The sequence below is a fragment of the Odocoileus virginianus genome, chromosome 32 (assembly GCF_023699985.2).
Source record: "Odocoileus virginianus isolate 20LAN1187 ecotype Illinois chromosome 32, Ovbor_1.2, whole genome shotgun sequence".
Taxonomy (NCBI): Eukaryota; Metazoa; Chordata; class Mammalia; order Artiodactyla; family Cervidae; genus Odocoileus; species Odocoileus virginianus.
The window spans coordinates 20,115,106-20,130,916 of record NC_069705.1 but is presented as its reverse complement, the minus strand read 5'-3'; the positions used below and the strand labels follow the sequence as shown (position 1 = coordinate 20,130,916).

General features: G+C 40.8%; 1 long non-coding RNA gene across 2 annotated transcripts in view; it reads left to right on the top strand.

The window, feature by feature from the left end:
• Positions 1-15,162, top strand: part of LOC110149189 (uncharacterized) — an 80,025-nt gene extending 64,863 nt beyond the window's left edge. For both annotated transcript variants that reach the window (XR_011485238.1, XR_011485237.1), the window contains exons 3-5: positions 3,334-3,413; positions 6,358-6,465; positions 15,112-15,162. This is a non-coding gene — a long non-coding RNA (uncharacterized lncRNA). The remainder of the gene's footprint in view (positions 1-3,333; positions 3,414-6,357; positions 6,466-15,111) is intronic.
• The last annotated feature ends 649 nt before the right edge of the window (positions 15,163-15,811 follow it).

The following is a 15,811-nucleotide window of genomic DNA, read 5'->3' as shown; positions in this document are numbered from 1 at the left end:
ATTAAGACCTTTTTTTAATAGTTCTTCTGTGTATTCTTGCAACATCTTAATATATTCTGCTTCTGTTAGGTCTTTACAGTTTCTATCCTTTATCGTGCACATCCCTGCATGAAATGTTCCCTTGGTATCTCCAGTTTTCTGGAAGAGATCCCTAGTCTTTCCCATTCTATTGTTTTCCTGTTTTTCTATTTCTTTTCCTCTTTTTATATAATGATTTATACGTTGATAATTAAGGAAGCAGCAGTGCAATTGCTTAATAGTAGCCTAATGCAATGGATAAGATTGCTTCACAGTATTCTAACCTATACGCCAATGAATGGATCTTTATGCAGTGTTTATGGCACATAGTATTATAGTCACATTTATAATATTTAATTTTTGTTACATTACAAAAAAAAAAGACCTGTGATAATAGGCCAATAGGCAGTTTCTCCACTTAAAAGAGAAAGAGGCATACTGTATGGTAATGTAATTCTTTGAAAACAAAGTTATTTATTTGCATTGCTCATTTAAGAAGGCCTTCTTATGTCTCCTTGCTGTTCCCTGGAACTCTGCATTCAGTTGGGTATTAAGTTGTCACCTCTTCTTAATCTCTCTCTGCTTCTGTTAGTTCCTTACCACTTCTGTCCTTTATCGTGTCCATTCTTGATTGAAATGTTTGTTCCCTTGATATCTCCAGTTTTCTTGAAGAGCTCTCTAGTCTTTCTCATTCTATTGTTTTCCTCTATTTCTTTGCATTGTTCAATTAAGAAGACTTTCTCATCTCTTCTTGCTTTTCTCTGGAACTCTGCATTCAAATGGGCATATCTTTCCCTTTCTCCCTTGCCTTTCACTTCTCTTATTTTCTCAGCTATTTGTAAAGCATCCTCAGACACCCACTTTGCCTTCTTGCATTTCTTTTTCTTTGGGATGGTTTTGGTCACTGCCTCCTGTACCGTGTTAGGAACTTCTGTCCTTAGTTCTTCAGGCACTGTGTCTACCAGATCTAATCCTTTGAATCTATTTGTCACCTCCACCATATAATCATAGGGGATTTGATTTAGATCATACCTGAATGGCCTAGTGGTTTTCCCTAGTTTCTTCAATTTAAGCCTGAATTTTGCAATAAGGAGCTCATGATCTGAGCCACCATCAGCTCCAGGTCTTGTTTTTTTCTGACTGTATAGAGCTTCTCCTTCTTTGACAGCAAAAAATATAATCAGTCTGATTTCGGTGTTGACCATCTGGTGATGTCCATGTGTAGAGTCATCTCTTGGGTCGTTGGCAGAGAATGTGTGCTATGACCAGCATGTTCTCTTGAGAAAACTCTTTTAGCCTTTGCCCTGCTTCATTTTGTACTCCAAGGCCAAACTTGGTTGTTTTTATGGGTATCTCTTGGCTTGCTACTTCTGTATTCCAATCCTCTTTGATGAAAAGGACATCTTTTTTTGATGTTAGTTCTAGAAGGTCTTGTAGGTCTTCACAGAAGTAGTCAACTTCAGCTTCTTCGACATCAGTGGTTGGTGCATAGACTTGGAGTCCTGTGATGTTGAATGATTTGCCTTGGAAATGAACAGAGATCATTCTGTCATTTTTGAGGTTGCACCCAAGTACTGCATTTCAGACTCTGTTGTTGACTCTGAGGGCTACTCCATTTCTTCCAAGGGATTCTTTCCCATAGTAGTAGATATAATGGTCATCTGAATGAAATTCGCCCATTCTCATCCATTTTAGACCACTGATTTCCTAAGATGTCAGTGTTCAGCTTTGCTGTCTCTTGCTTGAGCACATCCAACTTACCTTGACCCATGAACCTAACATTCCAGGTTCCTATGTAATATTGTTCTTTATAGCATCGGACTTTACTTTCACCACCAGGCACATCCACAACTGAGCGTCCTTTCTGCTTTGGCCCAGCCTCTTCATTCTTCCTGGAGTTATTAGTAATTGCCCTCCACACATGGGGAGTCCCAGGTGGCATGGTGGTAAAGAATCCACCTGCCAATGCAGGAGATGCATGAGATGCGAGTTCCATCCCTGGGTTGGGAAGATCCCCTGGAGAAGGAAATGGCAACCTGCTCCAGTATTCTTGTCTGGAAAATTCTATGGACAGAGGAACCTGGCAGGCTACAGTCCATAGGGTCTCCAAGAGTCAGGCAGGGCTGAGCGACTGTACTCATGCACGCTTCCCCAGTAGCATATTGGACTCCCTTCCGACCTGCAGGGGCTCATTTTCCTGTGTCTTATCTTTTTGCCTTTTCATACTGTTCATGGGGTTCTCCAAGCAAGAATACTGGATTGGTTGCCATTTCCTCCTCTAGTGGGCCATTCTTGTCAGCACTCTTCAGGGTGACCTGTCCGTCCTGGGTGGCCCTGCACGGCATGGCTCGTAGCTTCACGGAGTCGCCCCAGCTCCTTCACTGTGCTCTTGAAGGGAGTAGCAGGAGAGCACCTGGCTTGTTCTCAGAGCTGTGATCTAAGAGCCGCTGTAAATCCAAGATAACCAGGACCCAGGATCACCAAACACATTTTTGGGTCACATTCTTGCAAAATGAGAATTAACCCCACCTCTGGTAACTTGTTGACAGTTGATAGGAATAGATGGTATCAGACAAAAACATCTGGCAGCTTAAGTCCATGACCAAGCTCTAAAAGTACATTTACTTTACTAGGAGTTAGCAAAGCAAACAAGTTTGAACAAGATCTGAACAGATTAGAGCTTTGAATTATCCAAACATATTTTGGTGCCAGGAGAAAACACTGTGGAGTGGTTTACGCAACTGAAAGAATAGAGGGTCTGAGTGAATTTTTGAGCAGGAGAGGAGAAACCAGCCGTTTTCTAGAAAACTAAGGAATGGTGAAGATATTAATACCTGATTTAACATTTTCAAGCTGTCTCTTCCTTGACCGCCCCCCCCCCCCAGTTATTCTAAAGTGGTTTGCCATTTTATTTGCATTTACTTTAAATTGTTTCATTTTGTTTGTTTTACCTCTTTGAAAAAAAAAATCCAGTGGAAATAGACACAGAGAACATTAGAAGGACCTTCTGGAAAATACTTATCAGCCTTCTCTCAGCTCCATCCTTAGGAAGATGGAGGGGATAAAAGTATTCCATCTCTAGGCATAAATGGAGCGCAGAAAAAAATCACAGTGTGTATACCCCTCTGTTGATTTCGGTATGAGTTAGGTTTTATTTGAACAAGGACTGTCTTAATTGGGAAGAAAGGTTGTTAACAGGGCACTGGCGGCAGAGAAAGGACTCCATAAGGGAAGTTGTGGTCCCACCTGTGTAAGCTGAGTGCCGAGTAGGGGATTTGCGCGTTGTCTTTAATTCTGTATTTCTGTGCATTTCAGGTGCTTCGCTCTGTGAGGCATTTGTATTTCATCTCCTCCTGCTGGCAGCTTTGCTCAGTCATTCCCCTGACACCGCTCTAGTACGTATGTATTACTACTCTGTTAACAAGCTACCTCAAAACTTAGCAGTGTGAAACTTTTTTTTCTGTTTTATTTTACTTTTTTGTTGTTTATTTTTAAATTAATTATTTTAACTGGAGACTAATTGCTTAATGATATTGTGGTGGTCTTTGCTATACATTGACATGAATCAGCCACAGGTGTACATGTGTCTCCCCGTCCTGAACCCTCCTCCCACCTCCCTCCCGACCCCATCTCTCTGAGTTGTCCCAGAGCACCAGCTTTGAGTTGCCCTGCTTCATGCATCAAACTTGCACTGGTCATCTGTTTTACATATGGTAATACACATGTTTCAATGCTATTCTCTCAAATCATCCCACCCTTGCCTTCTCCCACATAGTCCAAAAGTCTGTTCTTTACATCTGTGTCTCTTTTGCTATCTTGAATATAAGGTCATCATTACCATCTTTCTAAATTCCATATATATGTGTTAATATGCTGTATTGCTGTTTCTCTTTTTTATTTACTTTACTCTGTATAATTAGCTCCAGTTTCATCCACCTCATTAGAACGTGCGTTCTTTTTTATGGCTGAGTAATATTCCATTGTTTATATGTACCACAACTTGCTTATCCTTTCGTGTGCTGATGGACATCTAGGTTGCTTCCATGTCCTGGCTATTGTAAACAGTGCTGCGATGAACATTGGGGTGCATGTGTCTCTCTCATTTCTGGTTTCCTCAGTGTGTGTACCCAGCAGTGGGATTGCTGGATCATATGGCAGTTCTATTTCCAGTTTTTTAAGGTATCTCTACACTGTTCTCCAGAGTGGCTGTACTAGTTTGCATTCCCACCAACAGTGTAAGAGGGTTCCCTTTTCTTCACACCCTCTCCAGCATTTATTGCTTGTAGACTTTTTGATGACAGCCATTCTGACTGGTGTGTAATGGTACCTCATTGTGGTTTTGATTTGCATTTCTCTGGTAATGAGAACCACAAGCCTTTATTATCACCTGTGATGTCTAACACTGAGGAGTCCAGCAGCAGCTTGGTCTGGTAGTTCTGGCTCTCTCAGGAGGTGTCGGTCAGGGCTGCAGTCATCTGAAGGCTTGAGGGGCTGGATGACCTACTTCCAAGATGGCTGCCGCCCACGGCTGCTGGCTGGAGGCCTCAGTCCCTTGAGAGGTGAGCCACTCTACAGGCTGCTTGAGCGTCATCATGACGTGGCAGCTGGCTTTCCCCAGAGGGAGAGACCTGAGAGACAGAGCGAGGGAAAACCGCCGTGTGGTTTATAAACCTACCTAAGAAATGACCTGGTATCCCGCCTGCAGTATTCTATTGGCTCCTCCGACCCGTCCTGATTGGATGGGGGAGGGGGTCACGCAGGGCGTGGCTGTCAGAAGGCAGAGATCACAGCAGGCCTCCTTGCAGGCAGGCCACTCCAGGAGTAATGCACTATTGATGCTTACAATACCCTACCATATTTCTCTCTCCCTGTTTCCCCCTTTTCCCTAGTATATTTAAATTGTATTTTGGAATTAAGTCTGAAAATATATAGGTGTTAGTACTGAAATTAATAGGTTCCTCCTCCAAAAGTATGTTCACTTTGAAAGAAAGGTTTCTGGGACTTCCCTGGTGGTCCAGTGGGTTAGACTCAATACGTCCACTGCAGGAGCTGCAGGTTTGATCCCTGGTCGGGGAACTAAGATCCCACAGGCCACGTGGCTCGGCCAAAAGGAAAAAAAAAAAAAGGTTTCTTTTGGAGGGTAAGGGAAATATTCTGGAATTAGATAATGGTGATGGTTGTATAAGGTTGTGAATATACTAAAAGCCATTGAACTGTATACTTTAAAATGCTCAAAATATGTTAGATGTATTTTAGCTCAATAAACAAAAATATTAAAGAAGGGGCCTGAATAGCACTGGTATCAAATTTGCTGATCCAGAAAGATTTATGGTTGCTTTTAGCTCTTTGTATTTTGTTTGTTTTCTCAGCTCAAAACTTTAAAGTGTGATTAATCCAGAGACTATGAGATCTTAGGAAAATTGATTTATGGTGCTAACACATGTGGTTGGTTGGGGTCTATTGGAAATAACATCAAGTGCTAGCTTGAAAGAGTCGGACATGACTTCACGACTAAACAACAACTGATGTGGTGTAGTGGCAGTTTTTTCAGAGCACCGTTGACATACATTCCCGTGATCCAGCTCACATGATCCTTCCGTTGGAAATACAAATAGCATATTTTATCCTGACCTCACAAATGTTATCAATAGATGATGTGTGTATTCTGTGGGCAGTTCCCTCAAGATCACTTTTGTTAGAGCGTTTTTTGCATGATTTCTGATTTCACTTGGCAATTGTTTTCTATTATGTTACATTGTGTTGTCAGTTACTTGGAGAGGTTCCAGTTTTTTTTCTTGTACTTAATACCATTTGTGGCTATGAGAACTGACTCTGCCAAAGCTCTTTGTTTTATTGTTGTCACGTACACACCATCCTTATCAGTAATCAGGAAGAAAAAATCAATGTCACTTAGCCCTGACTGCCATGTGCCAGGCATCACGTATACTGCATCAGTTACTATTAACCACCTGTCCTGAATAACTGTTAGTTATTGCTAGTGCCAGGCCTCAAATTGGTTACATAACTTTCCCAGAGGTCACACCCACAGTTAAAAATATGTCACTAAAAATAAGATGCTTAGATACAGATCTGTCTGCTTTGGACCACCTCAATAAAGTGTTATCAGTTTCAACTGAAATGAATGACATTGAACTCAGCTGACCGAATATGTACAAAGATTGTGTCTTAGCTGGAACTTCCCTTCCCGTTTACCAGATTCTCCACCATTCTATGATTCAGAGGAGGATGTATGGGAGATGGGGATGAGTAAGCATGTGACTTTCAGACAGGTCCTGATCTTCTCTTTATCCCTCCCTGTTTCTTTTTGTCCTCTCTCAGCAAGTCCGGAGCAGGGTTGCTGGGATGAGATCGAAGCGTGACACTGCTCGTACCTGTTGACCAACTCACAGAGTCAGCACAGAATCTGCTCAGTCCTCCTGAGACTCCGTGAGTATTTCTGCTTTCCTGGAGGCCTCTTCTGAGTACTGTTTTTGGGGTTTCCTGTGGTGACTGTTGGAGAAGGAAATGGCAACCCACTCCAGTGTTCTTGCCTGGAGAATCCCAGGGACGGTGGAGCCTGGTGGGCTGCCGTCTATGGGGTTGCACAGAGGGGACACGACTGAAGCGACTCAGCAGCAGCAGCAGCAGTGGTGACTGTTAAAATAGGAAAGCATCGTCTCTCAAGATCAGAAGGCTCAATCTTGTGATTAAGTGCGTTGGTTGTTCCTGTTCTGCAGTGGTTATCTTGTATTAACTGGAATCATAAAATGTCTCATGTATAAGCAGGAACCGAGCAGCAGTAATGAAACTTCCATCATCATTGAATGTTCCTACCTTGGAGAGAGTCAGGAAAATGTGTACAAAGGGCTCAGTGATGCCCAGCTCTCCTGACATAAGGGACCTTGGATCGATGCAGATGTCAAATCAAGAGATGGGCAAAGAGTCCTTCAAAACGTCCCCTAACTGCAGTGGGGTTTGCTCTTATATTTGCATAGAGATGACTACAAAGAGATAGAGTGTTAGAGGATTTCTAGCACTCTGGTTCTTTTGGGAAGTGAAGGCTCTGGTAAGACTTCACAACATCTAGAGACACTAGAATTGGAGCTGGACATATTAACTAAAAGAGACACTGGGTTATTTTCATCTAAGAAAGTAGTCATGTTCATTCACACAAGCATAGTTATCTTTGGAAGTGAAGACAGAAGAAGTAGAATGTGTTTGGATGTTGAGTAACCAAAGGGAAATTGTAGCAGAAATATTTATACACTTACCCTATAGCTTCCACTCTGTTTTTGTTCAGATAGACACCCTCTTTGGCAAGAACATGTACCTAATGAGAAATAATCCTAGTCCAAAGTCCTATCTGAGTCATTCATGGGGGTCCCATTCTCTTAAATGGTAATTGATTTAGGCAAAGACATTGGATATAATTCTGGCTAATGAGGCAACAGGGGGAAGTCTGATTTGAGAACTTTTTGTCCTGAGAAAAACCTAAAAAAGAAAGAGTGCTCCTTCCTTTGAATATTGTTATTTATGGACATGTTACTTGAAAATGCAGTGATCTCTTAGCCTGAAGATAAAACCAAAACACATGGAAGACAGAATCATATATAAGTGAACCCAGAGATATTGATCATACCATGAATAAATCTTGTTTATTGAGATAACAAAGTGCTTTAACATTTAAACCAGTTGATTTGAAGTCTTCTACTACTTACTGCCCCAGTCATTCTAATTTGGAGCTCATAAGCCTAATGCATCATCAAAATCAGGAGAGACTAATCACACTACTTATATGCCAACAGATTATGTTATGTGGCACATCCCCTCCCTTTTGATCCCTCTCTCAAGAAATAGCTAATTCTAAATTTTTATGACAGTATAAAGAGCCAAGTATAATAAAAGCAATCTTGAGGATGAACCAAGTTACAGAACTTACACAACGTCATATCAAGACTTATTTTAAACACCGTGGGCTTGATACATGGAAAGGCAAATAAACCAGTGAAAAAAACAGAGTCCAGAAAGAGATAGACAGTTGTTCAACTTATTACCAGTTACTCTACAGTGTAGAGACATTACTTTGCCAACAAAGGTCTGTCTAGTCAAAGCTATGGTTTTTCCAGTGGTCGTGTACCGATGCAAGAGTTGGACTATAAAGAAAGCTGAGCACCAAAGAATTGATGCTTTTGAACTGTGGAGTTGGAGAAGACTCTTCAGAGTCCCTTGGACTGCAAGGAGATCCAACCAGTCCATCCTAAAGGAAATCAGTCCTGAATATTCATTGGAAGGACTGATGATGAAACTGAAACTTCAGTATTTTGGCCACCTGATGCAAAGAATTGACTCATTTGAAAAGACCCTGATGCTGGGAAAGATTGAAGGTGGGAGGAGAAGGGGACAAGAAGGGGTGAGATGGTCGGATGGCATTACCGACTCAATGGACATGAGTTTGACAAAGCTCTGGGAGATGGTGAAGGACAGGGAAGCCTGGCATGCTGCAGGCCATAGGGTCGCAAAGAGTTGGACATGACTAAGCGACTGAACAACTCTATACTGCGATAGGGTAAGATGGTATTTTGAACAAATGGTATATGGGTATCCATTTGGAAAACTTAGATGGAATTTGGAAACCTATGTAGAAAAAAGCAATTTAAATGCTCATCTCACATCACCTACAAAAATTGACTCTGGCACACTATAGATCTAAACATGAAAGACCAACAAAGCTTTTAGAATGTAACCTAGGAGAGTGTCTTCATGACCTTGGTGTAGGCAAATGTTTTTTAATGAATCACTGAAACCATAAAGAGAAAGGTTGATTAATAGGATTGTATTAAAATTAAAATCTAAAAGCACCATCATGAGAAGGAAAAGTTAAGCTGCAAATGATCAGATGTATATCTGACAAAGATCTATAAAAGATAGAAGACCTCAGACACAAGATATACAAAATATATATAAGGAATTCCTGCAAAGCAATGAGAAAAACACAGTCCACCTAATAAGAAAATGCACAAAAGGTATAAAAATAGGCACTTCCCAAAGGGATATTCAGAAGACTAATTAATACTGACAAAATACTCAACATTATTAGTCATTAGGGAAATGCAAATAAGAACAACAGTGCTATATCAGATGAATCAGAATGACTAAAGCTGAAAAAAAAAAAAGTACTTGGAATGAAATAGTACATGTGCACGTGAGGAGCAACTGAAACTCTCATGTACTGCTGATAAGAGTGTAAATTAGAAAACTGTTTGGTCTTTTCTACTAAAACTGAACATAATTGTACCTTCTGACCAGAGATTTTCTAACAAATGTTTAACATTCTCCAAGTGGATATCCAACATAAATGTTGACTGATATTTTTGTTTATGTTCACAAGTAGAACAAAGTGAAACCAAAAACACGTGTTTTGAAATTTCACTCACTTGTCAATAAACAAGAACAATTGTTTGCTGAATTGAATAATGGTTTTCAAATATTCAAAAGTATTTTCTCTATTTTTACGCTATTAACAATGCAGTGACTACTGGTATGATACACATTTACACTTAATCTGCATTATTAATATTTTTATTCATCTTTGTAAGTCTTGATGATCTTGAACAAAACAAGATCAAGAACAAAACAAGTCTTGAACACAACACTAAGTCCTGACTTTTAGTAATTGCCAGTTTCATTGGTGTGTTTATCGCCAACAAAACCAGTGTGATGCTACCTACCTGATGCTCCTGAATGAGGAGTTGAGAAGAGAAACATTGTAAGACACCATTATATTATATTCTACCATACAGACACAATAAATGCAAATAATATCGAGAGCACAGATAATAGCAAAATGTAGTGATGTACAGAATAATGTGTGTTCTCTAAAAGACATGCACAACAATTTTTATTGAAGCAGTGTTCTTAAGAGTCAAATGTTAGAAATAACCCAAAGGTTCATCCAAGATAGAACAAAAAAATAAATTGTTGCATTTTCATACCAGAGTATGAGTCAGCAATAAAAATGAACCATTCATTGCCTCAGCAGCCTCAACAAATAGGAAACTGAGTCATGTACAGATGCATATATTCTGACTAAAATCAGACTAATTAATCTGTAGTGATAAAATTGTTTTTACAAAGTTATTTTCAGGGGCAGAGTAGGGTTAGGAGTGACTGGGGGGTGGCTTTAGAGGGGCACCTAGAGTGCTGACCAACTTTGATTTCTTTTTCTATTTCTGGCCCCACAAATATGTTCACTGAGTAAAATGTCACTGAACAGAGCCCTTCATGTTGATATGTATGTATGATATACCTTACGAGAAAGGATACATTTTTTGACAATCACTTAAAGGAGTGATTTTTCTCACCGAATATGCCCTCCAGCAGAGAATGTTATGTGATACCCCACTTTGAAAGAAAATGAACTGATTTTAAAACAAGTTATTGGAAAAGGTAGAAATGAGGAGCTGCTTAAAGTTGAGTCTCTGGATGAAAGGAAAGCATACCCTGGCCTTCGGAACATCTTTCCCAGGGAGTGAAAAGTGCTTTGTTGTAAAGATCTATGCGGTTCTAAGAAAAACTTGCGGGGCTTCTCAGGTGGCACTAGTGATAAAAAAAACCTTGACAATGCAGGAGATATGGGTTTGATCCCTGGGTTTGGAAGATCCCCTGGAGGAGGGCATGGCAACCCACTCCAGGATTCTTGCCTGGAGAATCCTCATGGACAGAGGAGCCTGGCGGGCTACAGTGCATGGGTTTGCAAAGAGTCAGACATGACTGAAGTGACTTAGCACACACACACAAGGAAAACCTGTATGATTAGTAAGATCATATAAAATTAAAGTTTAGGAAAAGTGATAGAAAGCAGCTAAGAATGGTCAGGGATGTAGTTTCTATTGATTTCCTCAGGGATTCCAGACAACATGGGGGACTACGTGGGATCTTCACGTCATAAACAAGGGAGATCGCGTCACTAAATCTACTAGAACATCATTGGCTCCTTGTGTAGAGTATTGTGATTTAGGGTTTGAGACCTTTCAGGAATGGCGACCCTGCCTTCCCAGACTTTGTCTTACTTCAGGTTTTGTATCATAAACGCTTCCCAGATGGCTCAATAGTAAAGAATCTGCCTGCCAGGGCAGGTGACAGAGGAGACGTGGGTTCAATCCCTGGGTGGGGAGGATCCCCTGCAGGAGAAAATGGCAACCCGCTCCAGTACTCTTGCCTGGAAAACCCCTTGAACAGAGGAGCCTGGAGGGCTATAGTCCATGGGGTCACAGAGAGTCGGACACGAGTGAACGACTGAGCACCCATGCACCCACACATCATAAAAGCATTCTGCCCTCTCTAAGGTTTTGCCTAAATATATAAATTTTTCTTCCTAGTGTTTTGTCTCTGTTTACTTAATAATGCTGAGAGGAAAGTCATACTCTACATAATCATTAAAATGATACAGGAAATTTCTGAAATGTGAAAGGAATCAGCCAACTACATTTTAAATAGCAGAAAACTGTTCAGGAAATTCTAGAAGGTCACAGTAATAGTTTTAAGGCATTTAAGTCAAGTAATGGTTTTAAGTAAAAATAGAACAGAGTTTGGGAGACTGCCTTTGTTTTGAAAAGGGGGTCATATGATCAGTAGCCACCTTTTTAATCTACCCTTTTCTCGACATTTTAACTACTAAGAATCCTTTCTTAAGATCTCAATCTCCCTTTATTCTCATGTTTTCTTAAGATTCTGCATACCAAAATAGCTACACGTATAAACATTGATGTAGATAATCAATAACAATCTGAACTGAAAAGTTACGTAAGATGTTTGTCAAAAAATAGGATTGGAGCTAACAAGAAGTAAGAGTGCATGTTAAGCAAGGATTGACTGTGTTCTGAAATGGTTGCATAGTTATAAATTACAACCTTGAGACCAGAAGGTTGTAGCTGGCAGCTGCTAGCAGATACTATTTTGAAAAAGCTGGTGGTGTCCACGAGTTTGATACAGTTCAAACAATTCAGGTTCTCTGTAATGCTTAAACAGGTCTGAAACCAAATCCATAAGAGCCACCCAGCTCCATGTTGGTGACCTGAACCAGTTACTCCATTTTAATTCTTTAAATGATTTAAACTGTGTCATCATAATTGATTCATTTGTATTTGTTTAAAAAGGTATATGGTTGCCAAGGAGAACATCTACCCAACAGGAGAAAACCAGTATAGTCAAAGTTATGTAATAAATTCACACCCAAGAAAAAAGATGAACGTTTTAGTTATGATAACTTTAGTTAACTAAGTGAAAAGATGATTTTAGGGACTTAGGCAAAATTAAAGCTTGTATGCAAATTCCTATTACTATCTCCAGTGTCTCTAGAGATCAAGGACCTCAGTTTAGGAACCACTTCTCTGCTGTTGGTCAGTTGCTCAATCATGTCCGACTTTTTGCAACCCCATGGACTGCAGCACGCCAGGCTTCCTGTCCATCACCACCTCCTGGAGCTTGCTCAGACTCATGTCCATTGAGTCAGTGATGCCATCCAACCATCTTGTCTTCTTGCTGTCCCCTTCTCCTCCTGCCTTCAACCTTTCTCGGCATCAGAGTCTTTTCTAAGGAGTCAGCTCTACTGATTTATTATTATTGCATCAAAAACTTTGGGTTGCCATTTATATACAATGAATGCTGAGGAATTTTGAATATACTCAGTAATATCTAATCTTTAAAAAAAAAGCCTTTCACTGACATTTTTCAGTCCTTTGAGTTAAAACACAGAGAGTTTTATTAAAGCATTATGGGCATTTTCCCATTACTCAGTGCTTCATATTCAATTTCTGAGTTGGCTGCACTTGCAAGGATTCACCTCACCACCTGACTTTGCTTGGTTAACAATGCACAGGCAGCAAAAAAAGGGAAAAAAAAATCTTATCCTTGTCTAGTAAGTAGCTGAATGAGATAGAGGTCAAAATGATTGTCTACAGTTAGGTATGGGATGATATGCCGCTGCCGTGTGTGTGCTCAGTCATTTCAACTCTTTGTGACCCAACAGACTGTAGCCCACCAGGGTGTCCCTGGGATTTCCCAGGCAAGAATATTGGAGTGGCTTGCCATTTTCTCCTCCAGAAGATCTTCCTGACCCAGGGGTCAAACCCATGTCTCCTGCATTGGAAGGTGTATTCTTTACCACCGAGCCACCCTGGGAAGCCCGTGGGATTATATACTAAATGATGATTGCCCACACTGGCCGTGTTTCTCCTTAAAGATAGCGATAGCACTTACTATCATTGAAAGGCCACAAAGCACTTTTCCAAATCTTTGTCACAACCCTTAGATGGACATCAAGGCATGTATTATTATTCTCAGCATGTGTATGAAAACATAGGCTAGACATTTACCCAGAGTTTCTGACCCCAGCTCTGAGCTCTGTCCACTATGACAGCATGCTGCCCCGCAGATAAATAAGGGTTCTTTGGTGTTGTTATGGGTTGATCTGTATCCTCCCAAAAGATATGGTGAAGTTCTAACCTCTGTGAAAAGAGAAAAACCATGTGAAAACAGGCAGGGATTGTAGGATGCAGCTGTAAGCCAAGGAACCCCAAGGACTGAAGGCTACTATCAGAAATTAGGAGGAGGCAAGGCAGGATTCTCCCCAGAGTCTCAGAGGAAGAACAGCCCTGTTGACATCTTGATTTCAGACTTCTAGCCTCCAGAACTGCAAGAAAGTAAAATCCTATTTTTTTGAGTCACCCAGTTTGTGGAACTCTTACAGAAACTTGAGAAGACAAATACAAGTGTGAATGCTAAAATTTTAGTTAAAAGGCAAGAAGCATGGAGACTAATTATTTCCCTGTAATGAGATTCTAAGTCACAAATGAGCTGGGACATTTCTACAAGCATTGACATAAGGGGGAAAAAAAAGATATTTTATGCAAACTACTTCTCAACTGTGGTTGTAGCTTTGTGTAGCTCACTATCAAAAAAACCTCCTCATGGGAGATAAAACCTCAGTGTGACCCCAGCTCCTCTGAAATCACACCCTTTCCTGCAAAGGTGATCTAATACTTTGTACATAATATTCCTAGCTTTTGTTGGAGACTTGAGAGATGGGCCAGTGTCAATCTAAAAATGGCAGTGTTGTTGGCATTCATGTTTACTGGGCAACAAACTTCAGACAGCAACTTAAAAAAAGATGAGGAAGAAAAATCACCTTGTTCCACTAATGCTATAAAAATAAAACACAGGGACTTCCCTGGTGGTCCAGTGGCTAAGACACCATACTCCCAATGCAGGGGGCCTGGATTTGATCCTTGGTCAGGGTACTAGATTCCACGTGTGGCAACTAAGAGTTTGTATGCCGCAACTTAAAATCTGGTGCAGCCAAATAAATAAAAATAAATATTAAAAAATAAAACATAAAAATATTTCCTGCTGAGACCTGGTGAATTTCTGAATCTTGCTCCACAGAAAACTAGCCCACAAACTACTCCTTAGAAGGGGAGAGATGGTTAGTCGTCCTGGGCTCCCTTCCCTGATAGCTTAGTTGGAAAGAATCCACCTGCAATGCAGAAGACCCTGGTTTGATCCCTGGGTTGGGAAGATCCCCTGGAGAAGGGGTAGGCTACCCACTCCAGTATTCTTGGGCTTCCCTGGTGGCTCAGCTGGTGAAGAATCTGCCTGCAATGCGGGAGACCTGGGTTTGATCCCTCGGTTGGGAAGATCCCCTGGAGAGGGGAATGGCTACGCACTCCAGTATTCTGGCCTGGAGAATTCCATGGACTATACAGTCCATGGGGTCGCAAAGAGTCAGACACAACTGAGGTAGTTTCAAGTTTCAAAAACACAGCCTTCTCTTTCTCAGGAAGACTCCCTATTCACACTGGCAAATTAAATCCTCTGAGAGATTAAAGTTAAAATCATAGACACAAATGTTTTAGCTTATATTGCATTTCCCCAAATGACTTGATCATAAAACTCTTTTTTCATATAGCAATCATTAATATCTAGGCATGTATACTTTGAGAAAAGGTGGGCAGTAATATTCTTAAATCTTACCAAGTATGTTGGAGTTTACGTCATACAGGAGAAAACTGACATACTTATTGTTCTTTATTTCAGGTTGGCTTACCAGAAGAGGCACATACTTCATTGAATTACTGAAGATGAGGTAAGAATTCAAGGTTGTGGGGCTTATGCAGTTTAGGGGAACCCATTAAGGAAAAGAATACAAAATAACCATGGAAACAACACTAAATTTCTTCCTCCAGCCTTGGAATAATCCCAGACAAGCAAGGCTTTCTGACTTTACACTTCATTCGCTTCATGGAAAACCCAACTCTGTTTAAATTACAGTTGGCTACATGAAATAAAATAGAAACTCAAATGAACAGTAGCATAAACAAGATAGGAATGTATCTCTCTCATGCAGTAGTCCAGGGATAGACACTCCAGGGGTGGTGGTGTGGCTGCACCGTTCAATGTTCCTCTGTCTTCTTACTCCCGGTTGTCGTTCCTGGGATGTTGTCTTTGGCAGCAGGATTGAGGAAGGGCTGGAAGAATGGGCCTGCACTGGACTCAGGAACGTGCTCCGCAAAGAGCATTTAGAGCTGCTCCTTCCATCCCATCGTCCAGAATTTAGTTACATGGCCTCCCATAGCTGCTGAGGACCCTGAGAAAGGACGGCTCTATTCTAGGTGGTCAGGTATGTCAGCTCAATGTCAAGGGTTTTATTACTATAGAAACAGAGGAAGATCAGTATTGGAGCAGCTAGCATTTTCGGTCTCTTTCTCTCTGACTCATTAACTTTTCCCTCCAGCTT